Genomic DNA, 22,239 nt, shown 5'->3' with positions numbered 1-22,239 from the left:
TTATTAAGCAACTATATTAATTTTCGATTATTGGCTATTTGATATTTTTTCGACTATTTGATGTTTTCCCGATTATTTGATATTTTTTCGATTGTTCTACATTTTTTAACTTAACTGAGGAAATTTTGACTTTCCAAAATACTGCATTGTTATAGTAATGAAATTGGGTTTTCAAAATGAATTTACCATTAGAATCGAATTCCATCTGAAGTAAAAAACAACTAACCCGTAAGAAATTGCATTAAAATATAAACATAAACGAATAGAGAAGCTAACAACTATTTAGACCTTCCTCGGGTTTTGTTATACATAAAGAAAGTCCTATAACGTCTCTTAGTTGGATAAAATCTTGGAAATATACGCTCGTACTCCCATTGGCATGGTCTATCGCACCAACACTTTCGGTTTTGATGTCTCTTTTCAGACGAAAACTGGTGAAGTTTGAAGACACGCGCCAGCGAACCCTACGCGCCAGAAAAGGTATAAAGGCTGGTTTTCAATCAAGCTTTTCTCAGTAAAAAAGCGCGCTTTTGCTTTAAAAATTCAAGCAAAACGAGTAAGCGAAAATGGTACCCGTTTTCATTCTCGCTTTTGCGTGAGCGTGAAGATTCCTACACCACGCTTTTGCGTCAATATTCGTTAAAGCTCATATCTATTTAGGATAGATATTTGCTTGATCTTTGCGCGATCGGAGCTACAAATGTTCTGACGTCACTACTAGGCCTCCAATCACAGTTGGGTTTAGGACGACGAGGGTGAAAATCTCCGATTGACAGCGGTTTATAAAAGGATTTTAGATATTTTATTTTGATATCAAACGGTAATGGCACCAAACAAAAAAGAGTTGAAAGAACTTCTAAAATTAGAAAAAGAATGCGAGAAAAAGAAGGAAGCGGAAGTGAAAGAGGCGCTGATTTCTTTAGTACAAAACCATCCAAATATATGGAACCGAGGCTTAGTTGAGTATAAAGATACGGACTTAACAGAAAACTCTTGGAAGGAAATTTCCATGGAACTGGGGTTGTCAAGTGAGTGCACACATTAATTGCCTATTAAACGATAAGTTTTAAGTAATGTTACTTTATTCATTAGAGGATCTTTGCAAAAAGAAATGGAAGTCTTGTTTCGACACATTTCGAAATCATTACCACCTTGCGACAACCTCCAAGAGTGGGCAAGAAGCCGACGATTCACTTTTAGATTCCATTACCTGGCCTTATTTTAAAATGTTGATGTTTCTAAAAGACATAGTTAAAAGGAGACCGTATGTATAATATTTAGTAGCCTAGAACTTTCCACACTTTCACCGTTGTCCTTTCAAACACAAACTATTCTAACCTGAACCAAACCCTGTTATATATTTGTGAGGTTTTTAATAATAGTACTATCGTATATTATTGTTAGCACTATCTCCAATTTCTCCACTGCCAAATTGAATGTGGAAGATAACTCGACCAAGAGTACGGAGGAAGAAATTTCCTCGACATTGCCCAAGGCTGCGGGTGGAGATTCTGGGACATTCACTTGCTCATTCATGGGTAAAGAATTCACTGTGAACGAGGAAATCTCGGATCACGAAGGCGATAATGAGATTCAGGACCTCAATAACCCAACCCCTGGATCGTCAAAAATAAACTCAGGGGAATCAAAGAGTTCGGAAGAAGCCAGTAGTGAGAAAATTAGTGTGGCCAAAAGGAAACAGATGTATGACAGAGCTGCAGAAAAATCGAAAAAAAAGAAGGAATATCATTCCATTCCACCTTCTTCAGTTTTAGAAGCCTTGGCGGAATATAATAAGTAAGTATTTAAAATAATTATCAGCAAATATTCTGCAGAAAATTATGAAACACATTTTCCATAATTTTCAAACAAAACACATTTTCCATAATTTTCAAACAAAACACATTTTCCATAATTTTCAAACAAAACACATTTGGAACAGACTGACGTATATGCATTTATCTCTAAAAATATGCTTATATTTTGAAAGCCATTCTCACTGAATTTTTTGAATGAACCGAAACTATTTCTGAGAAAAAAATTAGTTTTTCTTGACTTTTGATTTGATATATTTGATCTTATCTTATAATTAATAGAGAGTATGCAGCCAGTATGAGCTACAAAGATGGCGGCCACTGTTAAGGCGGGGGAGCCTAGTTTCTACGTTTTCTCTCTTTTTTGGGGAGGAATACCTGTCAATCTTTGATTGATTTTGTATGCTTAAAGGATTTTTGGTAGGAGTAAATTTATAAAGACCATAATATAATGTAAAAAGTTATTTTCTTTAAAAGTTCTAATATTAAAGATAAGTTCTCAATTTGTAGGAATGAATTTATAAAGACCATGATATAAAGTGAGAAATATTTATTTCACAAGAACAATGACGACTAATTTGTGTTAATAAAAATGTCTGCAGACAAAGCCCCAGTCAATTAAAATATATACAATTTTACAAATTTAAAATTATTTAATGTAACCATAGGGTGCTGTAGTATAATCGGGGAAAACGCGAACTTTATCCACGACCACCTGATATGTTTTGGTCTGTTCTATCGTAATTAAAGTATGATTAGGTAGGCGACGTATTTGGGGTCCAATGGGTACCTGCACAGCGTTTATTTCGGGTTTCCCCTGGTTGTTCACCCCTAATATTTTTTTCATGATATCAAAATTAACATAATTTTCTGTAGATGTGTTTAAGTAGAATCCTTTAACTTTAATAATGTTAGTAATTTTATCAGTTGCGGGATCGTAAATGTTCATGGAATAGTTTTTAGCCCCAGCACTTCCGAACTCACAAATATATGCGTCTTTTCCGTAAGGTTCTAGTTCATTTTTTAATTCCCCAAGGTAATCCCCTGTCGGGAGTATTGGGACGCCATCTGGTGAGAGGTAGATAAGGCTATCTGTATCCACATAAAAACAGAGGTCACCTACCATCTCAAGATGCTTTAAAAGATGAAGTCGCGCTATTGTTGTTGTATAACACGCTATTACCACATTAGTATGCTTATGCGCTATCTCATTCTCGGTAATGTCTTCTGATTTAACTAAGATGGTGTTGTCATTTAAAGTCATGAGACTTTTTACTTCTTTATCGGGGTTGAGGATCAATTCGTATAGAGTCTTGGCGTCTTTTATGATGTCTGTTGAGGCGTGTCTAGTTTTCTGTCCAAATTTCCCCCAAAAAGAGTTAAGCATAAGCTTACTGAGGCATCTTAACCCCTCGTTCTTTTCAATTTTATCTATATCTAGATCTATCCCCTCAACTTCTTTGTAGTTCCTGACATAGTTTTCTTTGTCCTCCTGGGTGATACAATCGGCAGGGAAACCGCTAGCCAGAGTTTTGTACTCTAAAAAGGCGTTTACGTAGTCTTTAAAAAGACCGCCTTGTTTAGTCTCTGTGTTGTATTGCGTTATTTTGTAGGACCAGGCTTCGTACATGCGCGTGATTTTGTATCCTCGCTCTACGGCGTATCTCAACTCGTCGGTAACCCAGGTACCCCGCAGCTCCCTCTGATCAGGTGTGTGTGAACAGTCACCTTGAAATTGAGTTTTACAACAGGTGTAACATAGGGGAAAGGTGAGCTTACCATTTATCCGAGCGGGTAAAACCGGATGTATGAGATTTTGAGCCGGTAGTATGTCGCATTTGAGAAGGCCATCGAAAGAAAATATGTCAGGAAAATTATCTAAAATAATTTGTGGATGTCCAATAGGAATTTTACCCGTTTTGTTCACGAAAGGATATAAACTGGTGAAATCAACGTAGTGCATTTTTTCTGTACCAGCTGTTTTATGATATAGTTTGTTAGTGCTACAACGACCTCCAAAGAAAGCATCACGTGGGTGCAATCTTTTGGCTGTTTTAATACGAATGTCGTTGCGTTTTAAAAAATCATTTATTTCGGTGTTATTTGTTTTGTCCTGTAGCCACTCGCATTCCCATTTGGCATTCACTTTGTAGTGGAGGGCTTCTAGTTTACAAATTTTTTTCTCGGTTTTTGTGTACCTCGTATTTAATGTTTGAGTGGGGTCGCCATGTAAAATCATGTTCCTATTTATAGGGAAGTGAACTTTACAGCCATGATAGTAGCATCCCATGTACTCGAACACTTCTTTGTTTGTGGGGCAATAACCATCTACCTTTAGGGTTTGGATTTTAACCTCCCTACCTCTAAAAGAGGATAGAATAAGAATGTTTCTCTCGTGAGACGTCCATTCTAGCCATTCAATAGCGCCGAAAGATTGATTTTCGCCAAGTCTGTAGTAGTTTGATGGGATGATGCTAATGGTGTTGGATTTGAGATAATTTTTACGATAGACATAGGAACAAACGCCTGGGAGGGTAACTGATCCGCAATTAAATGGGTCTACACTAGTAACTTTAAGTAGGAGCGACCGAAAAGTTAGGCACCCTAAAAATAAGAGTAAAGTGTCGTTCTCGCAATAATAATACAGTTCGTTTAAAAAATTAAAGCCTTTACCCTTACTGACTTCTGAAGGGTGCCATTTTAAGAAAGTGTCCAAGTTTTTCCTGGTGAAATACTGACACCCGTAAGCTTCTGTCGGTGGTAGAGTGTCCTCCAATACGTAGTTAGTCTCCTCTTGTCTATCTATATCGAATTCGTGATCCACTACGTTGAAAAGGAAATGAGGAAAATACCCTTTAGCGGCATTAGGGAGACCGAAAGTAGCGGGAAACTTGGATAAAGCGACTGGGATGAAATTATATGAATCAAGGAATAATATATTTGATAGTTTCATTTCTAAAATCCGAGTTCCGTTAATTTTCAATGATTCTGGTACAAATTTCTCGTCACGATTAATTATTTCTCTAATTAATAGTTGGTTGTCATAGTTACTACCAAAATGAGACACCACGATGACTTTCTTCACGTCGAATAAGAGGACTAAGTAGTCGAGGAAGGCAGCTATGGGTTTGCCACCTGTGAAGCGTTGTTTGCGAGGCCCAAATTGATTACATTTAATACAATTAAAATCGAGGGACGTTTCGTCAATGCAGTCTCCGCAAACAGAGATGCTCACGCATAAGATGGCTTGATGCTCGTACGCTCCCAACTTGTCCGTACATCTTTTCGTTTGTATACATTCAATGTCGAAGAAAACATACATGAGTTCTGGTAAATTAAGGCGTGGTTTTTTAGCAGGGTTAACATTGATTGTTTTGTCTTTGATCACTTGAATGTAGCATAAATGATCGCTGGGTTGATGCTTCCCACATATAGGACAGAACATCTCCCCACAGCTATGTCTAGTAGTACGTTTTCCGAAATCAATTGTTTTAAAGCAACTTTTGCAATGGTAAAGCCGCTCGCAAAGGGCTTTTTTGTTACCAACAGGAACCAAATGGCTGTTATAACAATCGTCACCCCAGAATTTTCGTAGGCAGGAGTCGCATGTTTTTTCACGTCCATGACAAACAGTCGGACGCATACATTTAAAGCAAAAATCATTGCATTTATGCGATTGAACACGCCAGTAAGGTGTGAGGCACTTCTCACAAAAGTGTTCGTGACTAAACAATGGTTTTAAATTTGTTATGACATTATAATGATTACTCTCGTTAAGTAGGAAGAGACGTGGTCGGGTATCTGTAGGGTCGTTTTCGCCTAAAATTAAAATGGGTACTCTGTTTTCGAATTTATAGACGAATATAGAATAGGAGGATAAATAAATTTTAAATTTCTGGAACGAAGCGGGGGTACCGCATTCGGATACAGAAACTCCGGCCATTTGACAAAGATCTAAAGCCTCTGTTTTTTGGATTGTGTATCGGGGTCCTACTCGTGATATGGTTATGTAACGGTTTTTTAACTCTGTGTTGTTTTTATTGTTCATGTGGACACGATGAGCGACAGCCACACAAAGGCTACGCGCTAAACAGAGATTATCAGTGTTTGGTATTCGTCGAATCCCCCTTTGATCCTTTGAAAAAATACTGAAGGGCTTAAGTTGACGCCGGTTAGACCGTCCATACCCTTCTGGTATTCTGACTATACTGAATATCATTTTTATAGGTCCTTGAAAAAAATGTTCGATCTCATCATCATAAAGTAACTCGGCTAGTTGATCAAAGAGAATAGAAGGGTCTACTTGATCGAGTCTTTTAAAGGATAATTCAAGTTCCGAACGACAGTTTATACCCAGACTTCGTAAAGTTATTTGCACGTAATCTGTTGCTCTATATTCGCTTAATACGTGTTCCGTAATAGAACATATACTATCCACCGGATCATCAGTTATATTTAGAGTTATTTCCCTGCCATACATATTAAAATGTTCAAAAAATCACTCGCTCTGCTCTAGAATTTCGCAAGATGGTACATCTTCTATAGGCGAAGGGGGACACCCCCCACCCCATTGATCATAAACATTCGCCTCGGCCTCCTCCGAATCTACGATGGAGCTCTTTTCGCTGGGGGCGTAATCGGAAAAGTTCAGAGACATATATTCAAAAGGGTCGTTCTCCGTCTCGTCTTGTTGACACGCGTTATCTAGAATCTCCCTGCCAGTTTGTGAATTATCGAAACTGGGTCTCAAAGATTCATGGTTATTACGTTCCATTTCTTGCTTCCGTCTTTTCACGCGGTCTAAGTAAGAAATTTTTAAAGGGGTAGGAATTAAATTATATAAATGTTCCAATTCGTCATGTGTTTGACAGGTTTCAGGTGTACGAGGAACGTTCTTCATATAGTCTATTAGATCGAGGAACGTTTGAATAATATTTAAGCCGCCATTTATGATAAAACCGGGTAATGTTGAAGGTATATTAGCAGGATCTAAGTGTAAATAAGAGCATAGAAAATAATAAAACTTGTATATTTCGACTATGTTCCAAGGCTTATTTACGGCCATTTCGTCAAGTGTCCAGCGAAGTGCTTCAGCGTCCATGTTGAGGTTTTGACGATTGATGTTCGACTGTGAAGTACTGTTATTTTCTCACGTTCTTTATACTAGATTCCTACCCCCCCTTCTCTTCCTCCTCTCAAGGGGGTCAAGGACAGTTGATTTTTCGAAATTATTGACTAACAATACAGGGTACTAGCAAAGGCCATCGCAGCTGATTTCCGACATGTTTAAACACGTCTAACATTGTTTGACAGTGAACAATAGGTGATATAAGATAGACGTACGATGGCTTGACAGGGTGTCAAATAGTCGTATAACAAAACAACGAATTTGCAATAGATTTTATAATTCCACAAAAGGAATAATTATAACAAAAGAGTTGGTACGACATTCAACTAGGTGGGGACTTCTTCAACAATGACATTGAGAAAATGTTAGGAAAGAATTTCTTCAATCAATCAAATTGTGACAGTTCTATTTAAGGAATGTTGAGAATAGTAGATAAATAGGTGAAGTTTACTATTGTGTAATTTATTTACTCCTCAACTGTCAGGTACACAAAGCTTGTCAGGAATTCGTCGGATCTTGGAGATTTAAAAACTGCTCATTGTGCTATTTATCTTATTGGTCTTGAGAGTGCTGGAATTCCTTAATCTCTGGTTTGAAAAACGCACCTAAAAATACGCTTATAATCGAAGAAGGGGAGAGGGTTCTTCAACAATGACCTTAGGTCTTTGAAGATGTTAGGAAAATATTTCGTCAATCAAATATTGACAGGTCGAGCTAAGGAATGTGGGTCATAATAGATAAATAGGTCAAGTTTACTATTGTGTTATTTACTTACTCGTCAGCTGTTATGGAGGCAAGTACACAAAGGTTGTCAAGAATTCGTCGGATCTTGGAGGTTAACCCTCAAAAACTACTTATTGTATTCTTTATATTACTGATTTTGGGAATGTTAGAATTCCTTAATATTTGGTTTCAGAACTTTGACATAAAAATACGCCTACAATCTAACAACGGAACAGTCAAGGACAATAGATATTTCGCGATAGCTACTTAGGAAATTTAGTATAAAAACCGTGGAACACGACAGAGGAGAGTATCATTATTCGAGAATACCTTAAACGTGCAACATGGAAAATCAAGAAGCTGTTAAGAGGAAGATTGGCGTAACTAACGAACGAAAAATCAACGGTAGATTCCACATTTCTAGAGAGTTGTTCCTGACAACGGGCTTCGTGAACGGCACCCTCGATCCCGAGATTTGCTTATGTAAGAAGCAGTCGGTAAAAAGTTTCGCCATTTCAACAAGTACCTGGGAGAAGTTGATCCCGCGTTTACCCGTATTAGCAGGCTGGACGGCGGGCCACGAAACCAATAACTTTGAAATCGTTTTGATCGATAACGCAAATGAAAAAACAACTGTCGTGGCGTATCATAATACGTGTCACATTAAAGATCTTCTAAATGAGGACTCCATTGTTTTGGACAGTATGGAAACAGCGGCATTGAACCGAGTTTCGAACGCCGTTAAGGAGCATCTTATTAAGTTAAGTAACCATGAAATTGTATTCACGCACATGGCTGATATTATTATAGAATTTTATAATGATATTTATGATAATTTATACGGCGAACACGATCGCATACCGTGTTTAGATGGGCAGCCCGAAAAATTCGATGCAGTGGTGGGATACTTCACCAATTTCGTAACATCGTACCAAGTGGTAATGAAATTTCATAATGTACTGGAAGAAGAAAATCTTGAAAGTAAATTTTATAACTATAATGTATTCTCGGTAATTTCGGGTCAAATAACATTTTTAAAAGAGAGAATGCACATGTTAACGCATTTTTAAATTTATGTCTGTTTGATAATTTGTTTTTTTTTTCATTGATGTTTCAAAAATAAATTGAATTTAAAACTGAAAAACTGTTCCATTTTATATAACTAATACAACACAGAAATGATATAAATTTCTAGTTTTTAAATTTTAAGACTAAGAAATATAAATGTAGATATAACTAAAGTGTAGGAAAAACTTGTCGATTTTTTGATAGGAACTTATTTTAAATAAAACGAAGTAAATAAGGCAAAAACAATTTATTTTATTTAAAATATTTACAACAATTTTTTTTTACTTCCCCCCTCCCCCACCTCAATCGATTGAGAGGTTTCGCACGAGTGTACGGACCCCCTCGAACATCACGTCGTCCCGGTTCTCGTACACTCGTGCGTGGCCCGGGGAGACTTCGAGAAAACGTACCCGGCGGTACGTCGACAACTGGGCGAGCTCCTGCGTCACTCTGTTGGGAAAGAGAAAGAGAGAGAGAGAGTTATTTTATACGTTAATAAATAAAGTATTGGATAACAACAAATAATAAAGAAATTAACTCACCGGAACCCGCGACAGTTGAGGGCCAGGAGGCTAAAAAAGAAAAATTAAAATTTAGATAAACGAATCATTAAATAATGCATGAAAACTTACTCGTGGGGTATAAAAACGCAGTTATTATACACGACCTGCCTTACTTGATTAAGCAGGTCGTGCATAAAGTCGTCATCCGCCACGACCTCCGCTAGTCCCGCCAGGTAGTTCATTATTTCATGTACCAAGCTGCAAATAAATAAAAATTATAATACTGTAGTGTAACGTAAAACAAAAGATTCACTTACAAGTCCCCATTGACGTTTAAGTCAGCCTCTCCCGGCTTGGGCATAGCCTGCCATGGATAGTATATGGCCGGGAGAGGTTGATACTCGTGTTGAGGTTCAGGGGAGGGGGCGCACGGTGGTGGGCTCGGTGGTGGTGACGGGTTTCGGGGCCTTGGCCCTACCACGCCAAGTGGTCTCGGTGGCGGCGGTGTTCTGGGCCAAGGCCCTACCACGTAGAATGGTCTTGGAGGTGGTGGCGAGGGGGCTAGCTCCAGGGACTCGGGGGTCCCAGAGCGGGATGAAACCGTCGAGTCCGAAAACTCGACGGGGGAATAGGGGGTATCAACCCCGTGAACGTAGCTATAGAGAAAGATTTTCTAAGTATTTTCTTAAAAAAAACAAAGTTTCAATAAAAGTATTTCTTACCATGTTGAGGAGAGGTCTATCGCTCCGTGTTGGCTGTGGTGGTGGTGGTTCATGGTTCAGAGAGAATGATAACTTTGAGGTCTCAAGTTCTTCATTTTATACTTTTTACTAGGGTCAAGGCGTGTTCGAGAGCAAACAAATGACTTCGAGGTATTTAGAACGTACAAGGGTAGAAAATTTTCGCGGGCAAAATTATACGAAACCTTGCCATTGGACTAAAAATGTATTTCAGGCGACTTTTTTTTGGGGGGGACATTTAGAGAAACCCCTTCAGCGTTTCTTCGATTGACCGTACAAGGGTCTTTAGTTTAACCGTATTTACCATCTCAAATAGTGACAGTCCATGTTAAAAACTTCACCCCTATAGTGAAAGGCAGCATGATGGCCCTACTTTTCAAAATTATTTCTACGCGTTCACGGTGGCCTACCCGCGTCAACCGCGCTTCCCCCCCTCCCCCTGCGTGTCGTTTGGGGCCCCTACCCCCCCGCGTTTGGGGTTCGCGACCCGGGGTTTGCGCGCGTTCGCGTATTAATTGAATACGTTTGAGTACGAATGATAGTTACAAATAAGTTTCATTCGAGTGTTAGCTATGATACCATTCACTACACCTGGAAATTTGATTATTTTCGGTCCTTCGGGATCAGGTAAAACAGTTTTATGCAAACGAATAATTGAAAATAAGGACAAAATGTTTGAACCTAAAGTCGATTTAGTTGTTTGGCATTATAGTATATATCAGCCTTGCTACGATAAATTGAAAGAAATGGGCGTAATAATGCGTCAAGGTTTACCCGACGTTACTATATACGATGGCTCTAAAACAATACTAATCGTATTAGATGATCTCATGTTAGAAAATAAAAATAATATTTTATCAGAAATATTTACTTAGCAATCTCACCATAGGAAATTATTCGTCATCACCCTTTTACAAAACATATTTGAAAAAAACTTGAGAACAGCCTCTTTAAACGCGCATTACATGATTCTTATGAAAACTGTGAGAGATCTTATGCAATTAGTGGCTCTCTCTAAACAATTGGCTCCCAACAACTCTAAATTTATTGTAGAATGTTATCTGGATGCGACAGAAAAACCTTACGGGTATTTACTTTGCGATTTAACCCAGAAATGTCATTCCGATTTAAGGTTTAGGACAAACATTTTACCGGGAGAACAAATAGTCATCTATGCTCCCAAGAAGAAAACGATATAATTAAACGACATTACTAAAATTTAATCATTCTTTACGATGTCACCACCGAGAAAGGTCAAGAAAACATCGGGTATTAAAAAGAAAAGTTTAGCCGCTAAAAACATCAATTTAATAGCCGCTTTGGGGCAATTAAAAAAACCTCAAAGATTAGCTATTCTTAAAAACTCTAATCGAGAAATTATTGATTCAATCAGCGAGTGTTGTCACAACGCCTTACAAGGAGCTGTCAATCTGAAACCCGACGTATATAATAAATTGTGTAAGCACAAGAAACATATTCGTAAAATTGCTTGCAAAAATACTCATTGGAATGCCAAAAGAACCATATTATCTAAACAAACAGGAAGTGGTTTCTTTAGTGTCCTCTTTCCAATAATTTCAAGCCTTTTAGGCGGTTTATTCTCAAAATGAATAAAACACTAGTTTACGCTAATAAAATGACATTAGTACCCTTGGAGCAACAACAACCTGAACAAAGTCATAGCCCATCAAATCAATTAATAACATCAAATAATGAGATTTCAAAAAACAATACAGTGTTATCGGAGTTGGATAAGGAGATGAGCACGATTATCTCAAATCAATCTTTAGATGAAAGAACCAAATGGGTTTTTTATGAAGAGGCGATGAAGCGCTACCTGAACATCTCCAAGCCCCGCCCATCGAATAAACAAGACAGCTGGATTAATATGTTTCCCCTGAAATATAGAGGAGCGGCGAAGAAAATATTCGACCACTTAGCAAGTAACGCTCCTAGTATACGTTGGGATGACTCGGGGGTTCTCTTCGTGAACGGCCTTAAGATCCCAGATTCAGATATAGTTCAGCTAGTTTATTTTACTATACAACCTACCTTCTTCAATAAGTACGGAGTAGCCCCTTCACTCGTAGGTACTCCACCGACGGGGTGGACGGAATTTCAACCCTTTGTGCTAAACTTTCTAGCGCCAAAAAGCAAATCAACGTCTCCATTAGCACCGCCCCCCTCAACCAAGGCATCGCCCAGTTCTGTACCGCTGAAGAATCGGCTTCGACCCCGAACGTATATAAAAGCGAAGAAGAGATTAACATTTGACAATAAAACGAGCCCTTTAATTTCGAAGAAACAACCTTTTAAAGCCAAGAATACATTATGGGAGGTTTATCGAAGCTCCAAAAAGTAGAAACTTTAAAGAATACTTATCTCAACACCAAACACCGGTCAGGGTTCACTGGTTTAAACCCATTGTACAAGGCTGTCAAATCTCAAGGTATTTCGAGAAACGAAGTCAAAGCCTTTCTAGAAACCACTGACGTTTACACACTGCATAAAACAGCTATACATAAATTCAAAAGGCGTAAAATCCCCGTCTTTAACATCTCGGATAGAGTCGAAGTAGATCTGGCTGATCTGGGTTCAATCGCTAAATACAATGACGACTACAGATACCTGATGGTGGGCGTCGACTGCTTCTCCCGAAAAGCTTTTGTAGTACCCATGAAAAGAAAACACGCGACCGAGGCTACGAAAGCTCTCGAGGTTATCATCGAACAAAGCAAACCTAAAGCCATCTGGTCTGATTTAGGTAAAGAATTTATTAATTCACAGACGCAAAAACTTCTTAAGAAAAATAAAATCAAATATGGCTCTATGACGTCAGAAAAATTCCACTGTCCATTTGTAGAACGTTTAATTAAAACTTTGAAACATCGAATATTCAAAATGTTGACTCATTTCAATTCTCATAGATATATAGATCATTTGACAGACATAGTTAAAGGCTACAATGCCTCTTATCATTCCGTAATAAAAATGACACCCGACAATGTTTCGCCCTCTAACGTTCTGGAAGTGTACAAAAACATTTACAAACCGGAAATGAGTACTAAGCCTACTAAAAAAGACGTCAAATTTCGTGTCGGAGATTACGTAAGAATAAGCAAACTTAAACCAGCATTTTCTAAAAATTATGAGCCAAATTTTTCAACGGAAGTATTTGTCATTTCCTCTATTTTGAACTTCAGAAAACCCGTATTATATCGTTTGAAAGATTTGGACAGCAAGCATATAACCGGGTTGTTTTACTCTGATCAGCTCATTCGAACAGTGGAACCCAAACTGTTTAAGATAGACACTATACTCAAGAAACGTAAACATAAAGGGAAATTAGAATATTTTGTATCGTTTATCGGTCTACCTAAATCGCAGAACTCGTGGGTAACAGCCGACAATGTCGAGAAAATCTGAATTCTATTTAACTCTACCCAGCGACGCTAGTATGGATGTCTACCCTAATAACACTATGGGTAGTTACATCACTAAACTACCCGATCCTATTAATTTACAAGGACAATGGGAAATTTCTTTAGTAGAAGTAATATATACAAGCAGTTTCTACAATGTTATATACAAAACGAGTAAGAGGTAGGCGAGCAAGAGAAAAACACTTGAAGATTTAGTCGAAGAAAGTAGCTCTAATAAATTTAAAAACCCCAAGGAATGCGACGTAACCGACCTTGTTGAACGAAAAGATGGGAAACTGACCAGCTACGAAAGCTACCATCTACATAATATACCGGCCGGCCATTACAAATCACTTAACCACATTGTGGAAACTATCAATACTTCCAAAGTATGCGAAAAAACCGCTTCTTTATTTCATATTAACGAGACGACGGGGCATGTAAAACTAAAAACCGATGCCACTGAAGATACGAAAATTATCTTCAAAACACACGAATCATTAGCTGCAATTTTGGGGTATAGAAACCCTCTCAATATACAAGGGTTGAGCGATAGACCAGCCAGGTTAAACTACCACGTACCATCTCAATTATATATTTATTGCGATCTGGTTGAAGGACAAATTGTCGGTAACACCCACGCCCCCCTCTTACGTATTATACCCATCGAAGACAAGAAACACGGGGATACCGTGTGTCTTACGTTTGTCTCACCCCATTACGTCCCTCTGTCAAAACATTATATTAGCGAGGTTGGCATCCATATAAAGGACCACATGGGTGAACCGGCTTTATTTCAGTTTGGACTGTTGCACTGTAAAGTTCATTTAAGATGCGCAAGTCCAACGCGTTAGATAACAAAAGATGTGTTTACACGGATTATTATACCCAACAAGCGCAGTCAGGTGGTGGTCTGAGTTTTTACGTCGGGAAACAAGGACAACACGGACACGGACAAAATGGACAGGGAATAGGGTCTTTCTTGAAATCTTTCGGTAGATACGTATCACCTTTCTTAATTAAAGGGGCAAAGTTCCTTGGTAAACAGTTTCTGGGCACATCTTCAAATATCATAAGCGACGTCGCCTCTGGAAAAGATCTGAAAACTTCGGCTAAAAGAAGGTTCACCGAAACTTTGGATGATGTGCAACAACAATACGGTAGAGGGGTTGCAAAGAAAAGACTAGCTAAAAAGAAAAAAACACCAAAGAGAAAGAAATCTATAAAACAAAACAACACAAACAAATTTAAATCAGATAAACGTAAACTTTCATTCAAAACGGTTCGTGATATTTTCTCTCCCTAAAAAATGACTGAAGCTTGCAGCACGGGTTTCGATATTTTCGCTCCCCCTCCCCTTCAAACAGCCATCGAAAATTCCAAATGGGTTCCTTATCAACCTTTGACATCTTTGAAAGGCGACCAACCTATTGAATTTGAAGTAACGTCTAGCGGTAGCGAATACGTGGATACCGCCTTAACAATGCTGTACACCAGAACTAAAATTGTAAATGAAGATGGAACTGCTTTAACAGCTACTGACGCAGTTGGACCCGTAAATAATTTTCAGCATAGTCAATTTGAGCGTGTCGATTTGGAGTTGGGCGATTGCGCAACAACACCAGCTGCTAGTAACTACGCGTACACTGCTTTGCTCTCGGCCATGACGTCATACGGTCCGGCGGCTAAAGAATCCCATTTGGGTGCCTCCTTGTTTTACAAGGATACAGGCGGAAGCATGGATTCGCTTACAGAAAATATGGGTTTTGTTAAACGCCAGAAACTCGCAGCATTATCCGAGGAAATTGAAATGTATTCCAGCCTTTACGTAGATATGTTCAATATCCCCCGATACCTGATAAACGGCGTTTCTATGAAATTAAAATTACATAGAAGCAAAGCTAGTTTTTGTCTTATGGGTAAACTTAACGCGTCAGGTAACGGTTATAAACCCGTAATCGTTGAAGCCGTATTATACGTCTTAAAGCTTCAATTAGCTCCTAAAATTCTATTTGCTCACGAACAAGCTTTAAGCATTAAAGCCGCCCAATATAGTTACACTAGAACGGAAACTAAAATATTCACAATTGCGCCAAATATCTTAAACACATCAATCGGAAACATCTATCTAGGTACCCAGCCTTCACGGGTTACAATCGCTATTGTAAAACACACCTCTTACAATGGAACGTTGGATAGTAACCCCTTTGACTTTGGACATTGGAATGTCAATCATCTAGCAGCATTCATCAATTCTGAACAATACCCCTCGAAAGCCTTAAAACCCCACTACAGTAAAAAGCAATTTGTCCGAAGCTACTACACTTTATTTTCGGGGTCAAACAGTCACTACAACGACAAGGGGAACAATATCTCTATGGATGACTTTGCCTCGGGTTACGCCATATACTGTTTAGACCTGACACCTGACGGTAGCGCGAGTCATTCCGATCATTGGAGTCCTACGAAGCAGGGACAGTTAAGATTAGAATTGGGTTTTGAAAAACCCACGCCCACTACACTAAGCTGCATCGTACTATCCGAATTCCAGGCTTTGTTACAAATAGATAAAAATAGAAACGTGTCAATCGTTTGTTAAGAGATATAATGAATGCCGAACAGATAACACGATTTCTAAGATTCACGCCGCATTTCATGGGGGTTTATCCAAGTGATTTATTACCCAAAGAAATTGACAAGTTTCCTTCGTCCATTAATATATGTTTAATTTCAGACAATTGAATAAGCCTGATGATTCAGCAACAGCATTCGCTGATTATGCGGCAAGTTTATTGAGAGATGTTGATCCCAGGAAACGACGCCGAGGTGAAAGAGATGTAATTGACATCATAATAAATTATATTGAAGACAACAATTAAGTTTAGCAAATATTTTAATAAAATTTTATGATTTCATTCATCAGTCGGTTTTTTTACACCCTTCAAATCCCATTGCCAGTCTACGCTGCCTGCTCCTTCAAAATATTTCGCATAATTATTCCTAATTTCGGCCACTTTCCTGCTGTAATTTCTTGCTGATGTAGCCTTTGGCATTTGAAATGCTTTCGCTGGGTCAGCTCTCAGTTTATCATGCCATTTGCCTTTAACAATTTTTCCTGTTTTATCAACAACATCGGCAAAGTCATTTGGACAATACTGTTTTTGTTGCAACTTTTCTTCTTCGATTAGCAAAAAATTGTGTAAAACTACACAGGCTCGAATAACTTTATCAACATTTGTTGGTTTCAAAAGAAGGGGTCTTCGGAAGACCCTCCAACGTGTAGCTAGTATGCCAAATGCATTTTCACTGCACCTGAAAATGTGGACATATTTAATGCAAAACTAAAATATTTAAATATTAATATAATATATACCTAGCTCTACTTAACCGATAGTTGAAAATCATTTGAGAATTTGAAAGACGACCATCTCGAGAATAGGGTTTCATGAAATTGGGTAATAATTGGAATGCATCATCTCCGACAAGTACGTGAGGAGAAATTATGTTGTTGTTTGGAAAAATGACTGGCGGTGGAAATTCAGCTTCGTTATTCTCAACAGCTTGTCCAAAAGAGGACAATTTAAATATGCCACCATCAGAATGGGACCCATATCCACCAACATCGACAACGAGGAACCTGTATTTAGCATCTACGACTGCCATCAAAACTATGGAGTTGAAACTCTGACCAAAAGAATCACAATAATTATACAAAATTTAGAATATAGGCCTACATATACTTTTCACCACCTTGAAAGGCTTACTTTATAATTATAATACAAGGTTCCACTGTTTGACGGTTGTTGAATCATTACATGCTTGCCGTCAACGGCACCGCAACATGTAGGATAATTCCATCGTGTGCGAAACTCGGCTTCGGCCATCTTCCAAATATCTTCCGTGGGTTGCTAAAGATTTTATTATAATTATAATTTTGAAAAGGGATTTCTATATTCAAAACTATTCTTACTGCTAAATACGATTGTAGGACATAATCCCCCGGACATAATCCCCCCATTTGAGAAGAAAAGGACATAATCCCCTCAGGTAGGAGACAAAATCCCCCGGACAATTTCCCTACGAATGGATGCCGAAGACAAAATACCCCCAGCCCCAGGACAAATTCCCCCCAAACTGTGTTCTTCGGAAGAAAATAAATGTAAAAAATAATATTTTGGAAAAGGCGTACCATTGTTACAATATTTCCAAAATATTACGAACCGAACCCAACCCAACCCAACCCAACCTAACCTAACCTAACCCAACCCAACCTAACCAAACCTAACCAAACCTAACCAAACCTAACCTAACCTAACCTAACCTAACCAAACCTAACCTAACCTAACCAAACCTAACCTAACCTAACCTAACCGGGGATTATGACCGGGGAATTTTGTCTAGAGCGTAGGGGGATTTTGACTAGAGAGTAGGGGGATTTTGTCTACAGAGTGGGGGATTTTGTCTTGATAGTGGGGGATTTTGTACTCTTAACTTGGATGGGGGGAAAATGACCGGGGGATTTTGTCTTGAGAGAGGGGGGATTTTGTACGTTTTTAAAAATGGGGGGATTATGACCGGGGGTCTTTTGTCTTCGGGGTATTTAGTCCGTATACCGCTAAATACAAAGGTTGGAGAACATCCCAAAGGGCCTGACAGGTTTCTTTAATGATGTTGTGAGTTGTAGTTTTTCCAAGGCGGAAGGCATATGCCATGGAGTCAAATCCATCTCCAGTAGCCAAATATCTAATTTTGAAATCAAATTATTACATGGGTGGACTTCACTATATATTAATACAATGTCGATTAAAATTATTATTAAGATATACCGCAAGTCTTTCTCCTGGGGTAATTGGTTTTCGACCAGGAGGATTCTTCTTCAGATCCTAAAGAGCCTCTGGTAGCAGCCGCTACGTATAATATAAGTTCATATAATTTACTCAAAAGACCATCAATCGATGTAAAACACGGTTGCAAAACCGTTTGCACGATACCCGGAACACTTTCAAATTAGTCGTAAAGACACTAAAGGCTCTTTCAGACGATCCAACTTTTTGACTCTGCTCGATGGGTCAAAAAGTTGTATCAACTTGCCCAACTTTTGAAGGGAAAAGTGTAGTAAATCCTTCCTTTTCACACGACTAAACTTTTACCGCCCAATGGAACTTTTTAAGCGCCACCTACCTTGGCACTTTTTTGAAAAATGCTTTTTTGTAATTCATTTTGTATGGCTCAACTCATGCAGCGTCTATTCACACGATCCAAATAGTTCATGAAACTCGGGTTGACCCATCAAGCTGAGTCAAAAAGTTGGATCGTCTGAAAGAGCCTTAAGTGTATTTGACAGGGGTATCTAGGGTTCTTAATCGGTAAATTGCCATGGTAATATATGATCTATTAATACGGGAACTGATTATATGAGAGCTTCATGTCTTAAACGGAACGGAAATTTTTACGTCAAAACAAATGAACCCAAAACCATTTTTAACATGATTTCAAAACGTTTAACACTCCTTGGAGAAATAACTTCAATTGAGGCGCATCTGATTGCAAAGGATGTCGCTCATAATCGATAGCGAGCTAATAACGAAGGATCCTTCTAAAGGTATACCAGCTCGGGTGAGGTGCATGTAGAAATCTATCTCACTCCCACTCTCTAAGCAGGAGTTGCCGACCGTAATCAAGCGGTGCCAGCCCCGACCTACTCAGGGTTAAAGGTCCATAGGCTTACTAAGCTACATATATTTAATATCCATCTCAGCTAACAGCGAATGCCTCAAAAACACTACGTTGAATCAGTTCTAATAAAGATGTCGGTCAACCTCGAGGTTCGAATTGAGAAAAAATTATCTACGTTAATTGTAAAATAAATTTTGAAGTTTTGAATTTAAGGTCAGCTATAAATTGAATGGGAATTTATATCCAGTTTTGCAGAAATTATATGCCTAATCTAGCATTTATATTCAATATGATGTCTTGATATTTGGGGTCAAACAATTACAGAGCTTCCAAAATATTAATCGTGAAAACAGTACTCGGAAATTAAGAACCATTTGGACTCAAATTCAACCAGAGAACCTACAGTACTTTGGTCCTACCAGCCATTTTGGAACTACTTTTATGTGTGGCGACTATATTTTAAGTGCGAAGGTATAGTGTAGGTAGATCCAACCTTACAGTATGGTTTAACCAAATGTTTCAAAAACTGCTTTCCTCGGTTTACTGTCTTAAACAATGAGGAAATATATACTACAACGTTAGGTTAACGTTACGTATTAATCCGCGTTACCATTTCCACTGGAGCATTTTCCCATTAATAATACCGATAGACGTTTTTCTACCAAAGGAGCTTCACCTTCTCCCCCTCAATTGGTAGAAACTTGGGACTTTTTCTCGCTCCCACTAATAACTAACCACTAATGCCAAGGAGAATAGGAGAAATAAGGTAGGGGTGCGATTTAGTTGTCCTGCCTTGTGTTAGTTCGACCAGTCCCGTCCCCGTAGGGTCCACAGGGGAAAACGGCGAGACGAACGGATGAGTATTTCCTCACAGGGAGGATTTTTTTCATTGTTCCCCTACACAGTCTCTCTTAATTCCGACGATGAGGGGAAACCGCGGCACGGTTCGTTTGAAAAGAAGCAGACGCGCCGAGCGCTAGATTGAGGGGATGACCCCGAGGAATATGGGGCTTCATCCCCCGACCCAGTGCGCCGAGGTGGAGGAAGAATGACTAAGAGATAATATTGAAAAAGATTAACGATCGAAGCAAAAACACGAGACATTCCGTGTAATCAGTCTCCGCCAAATCAGTGTTAACTTTTCCATTGTAATCATGCGATCTGGATAGTTTTCGAACACTACTTTATTCTTAGTCACCCGAATATAACAATCCGTACTTACAAGTAAAGTCATTTTGTTTCAAAAAATGTATTAAAATAATACTTGGGCGCTGTTTTGCGGATTGGTTCATTCGGAAACTGGCAATTTTAATTTCAGTGAATTAAGCTGAATTTTAAAGTTTGGGTCAGATATCATTACTGGAAATGGTAAAATTAAACTAACTTACCCGGCCCGGACACCGAAAGGATTGACAGATTAAGAGCTCTTTCATGATTCCGTGGGTGGTAGTGCATGGCCGTTCTTCGTTGGTGGAGCGATTTGTCTGGTTAATTCCGACAACGAACGAGACTCTAGCCTACTAAATAGGCGACCGATCAATTGTGTCGGTCTTCCTTCTTAGCGTTTAGCCGCACGAAACAGGGCAATAACAGGTGTGTGATGCCCTTAGATGTCCGGGGCCGCACGCGCGCTACATTGAAGGAATGAGCGTGTGTTTACCCCTGTCCGGCAGGACTGGGTAAACCGATTTACCTCCTTCGTGATAGGGATAGGGGCTTGTAATTGTCCCACTTGAACGAGGAATTCCCAGTAAGCGCGAGTCATAAGCTCGTGTTGATTACGTCCCTGCCCTTTGTACACACCTCCCGTCGCTACTGCCGATTGAATGATTTAGTGAGGTCTTCGGACTGGTGCTCGGAGCGGCTTTCGGGTCGCACCGACGTACCGGAAAGATGACCAAACTTAATCATTTAGAGGAAGTAAAAGTCGTAACAAGGTTTCCGTAGATGAACCTGCGGAAGGATCACTATCGAAAAATTGCGGTTTCGAAAAGGTTTAACCGGCGCCATTGTATGACTACGAGTTCTTATTAAAATAAAAGTTACTCGGCCGGGCGGGCCTTTGCTGCGGGCCGTTTAGCGCATTTCCTTCCGTTCGAACTACGCTGCGACCGGTTGTTTCTCCCGGTGTTTTAGCCAGCTCGTTTCACGAGTGAGCGTTCGCCAGGCCTGGGACGATTTTAGCCCTGTGCGGGATACGCCGAGCACTCCCATTACCGGGAACGAAACGGTGGGACAGGTGTTCTCGTTCGGTTTGTCGTTTCACCTTTGCGTGAGCGGCTGCCGGTGATCTCCGCTGGTTTCCGTTCGCACTCGTCGATGCTCAGGTGGTCAGCAGCGAGTAGGTCGGTAACCCAGTCGACCCGTCTTGAAACACGGACCAAGGAGTCTAACATGTCATTGGGTCTAGAATAGGCCCAAAGGCGAAATGAAAGTGAAGACCGGTTCGGCCGGATGCCTCGTCGACGGGGCGGAGCAAGAGCGTACACGTTTGAACCCGAAAGATGGTGAAATATGCCTGGGCAGGACGAAGCCAGAGGAAACTCTGGTGGAGGTCCGCAGCGATTCTGACGTGCAAATCGATCGTCAGACCTGGGCATAGGGGCGAAATTCTAATCGATCCATCTAAAAGCTGGTTCCCTCCGAAGTTTCGCTCAGGATAGCTGGCACTCGGAGAAAGCAGTCTCATCCGGTAAAGCGAATGATTATAGGCCTTGGGGTCGAAAAGACCTCAACCTATTCTCAAAATTTAAATGGGTGAGAAGTCTGGTATGCACGACTGAAGCCCGGATGGCAACTTGGATGCGAGTGCCAAGTGGGCCACTTTTGGTAAGCAGAACTGGCGCTGTCTTTAAGTTACAGCAGAAATATATTACCTTACACGAAGTTCACTTCAATAATGGTTAGTACCGTGGACATCATCTATGAAGAGAAAACCCGAAAAAAACTTTGCAAGAGTGAAGAGGCGTGAATTTTTTCCCCCTCCCGACGCGCGCTAGTCGCGAAGAGAAAAATTTTTTCTCTCGAGAGAGAACTGTGATAAATGGCCACTGCCAAGATAATCTGACGTTTCCTAGAAACGGCGGGATTCAACTGTATTTCGCGCAAGTGAGAAGCCGCTGCATAAGATACAACCATGATACGATTGTAAAAAAAGCACATTTT

At 39.5% G+C, this 22,239-nt stretch overlaps 1 protein-coding gene and 1 long non-coding RNA gene across 2 annotated transcripts in view; both read left to right on the top strand.

Moving 5' to 3' along the window:
* Positions 1–22,239, top strand: part of LOC149623018 (uncharacterized) — a 232,295-nt gene that overhangs the window by 110,922 nt on the left and 99,134 nt on the right. The window lies entirely within an intron of this gene.
* Positions 423–21,081, top strand: LOC149623020 (uncharacterized). Its single transcript, XR_016374962.1, has 2 exons — positions 423–480; positions 19,900–21,081. It is a non-coding gene; the product is annotated as an uncharacterized LOC149623020 (long non-coding RNA).

This window comes from Phalangium opilio, unplaced genomic scaffold (assembly GCF_054372755.1).
Source record: "Phalangium opilio isolate 3A_F unplaced genomic scaffold, DU_Popi_V2 ptg000118l_1, whole genome shotgun sequence".
Classification (NCBI taxonomy): domain Eukaryota; kingdom Metazoa; phylum Arthropoda; class Arachnida; order Opiliones; family Phalangiidae; genus Phalangium; species Phalangium opilio.
Note: the sequence above shows the minus strand (reverse complement) of the source record. Positions and strands in the feature narration are given on the sequence as shown.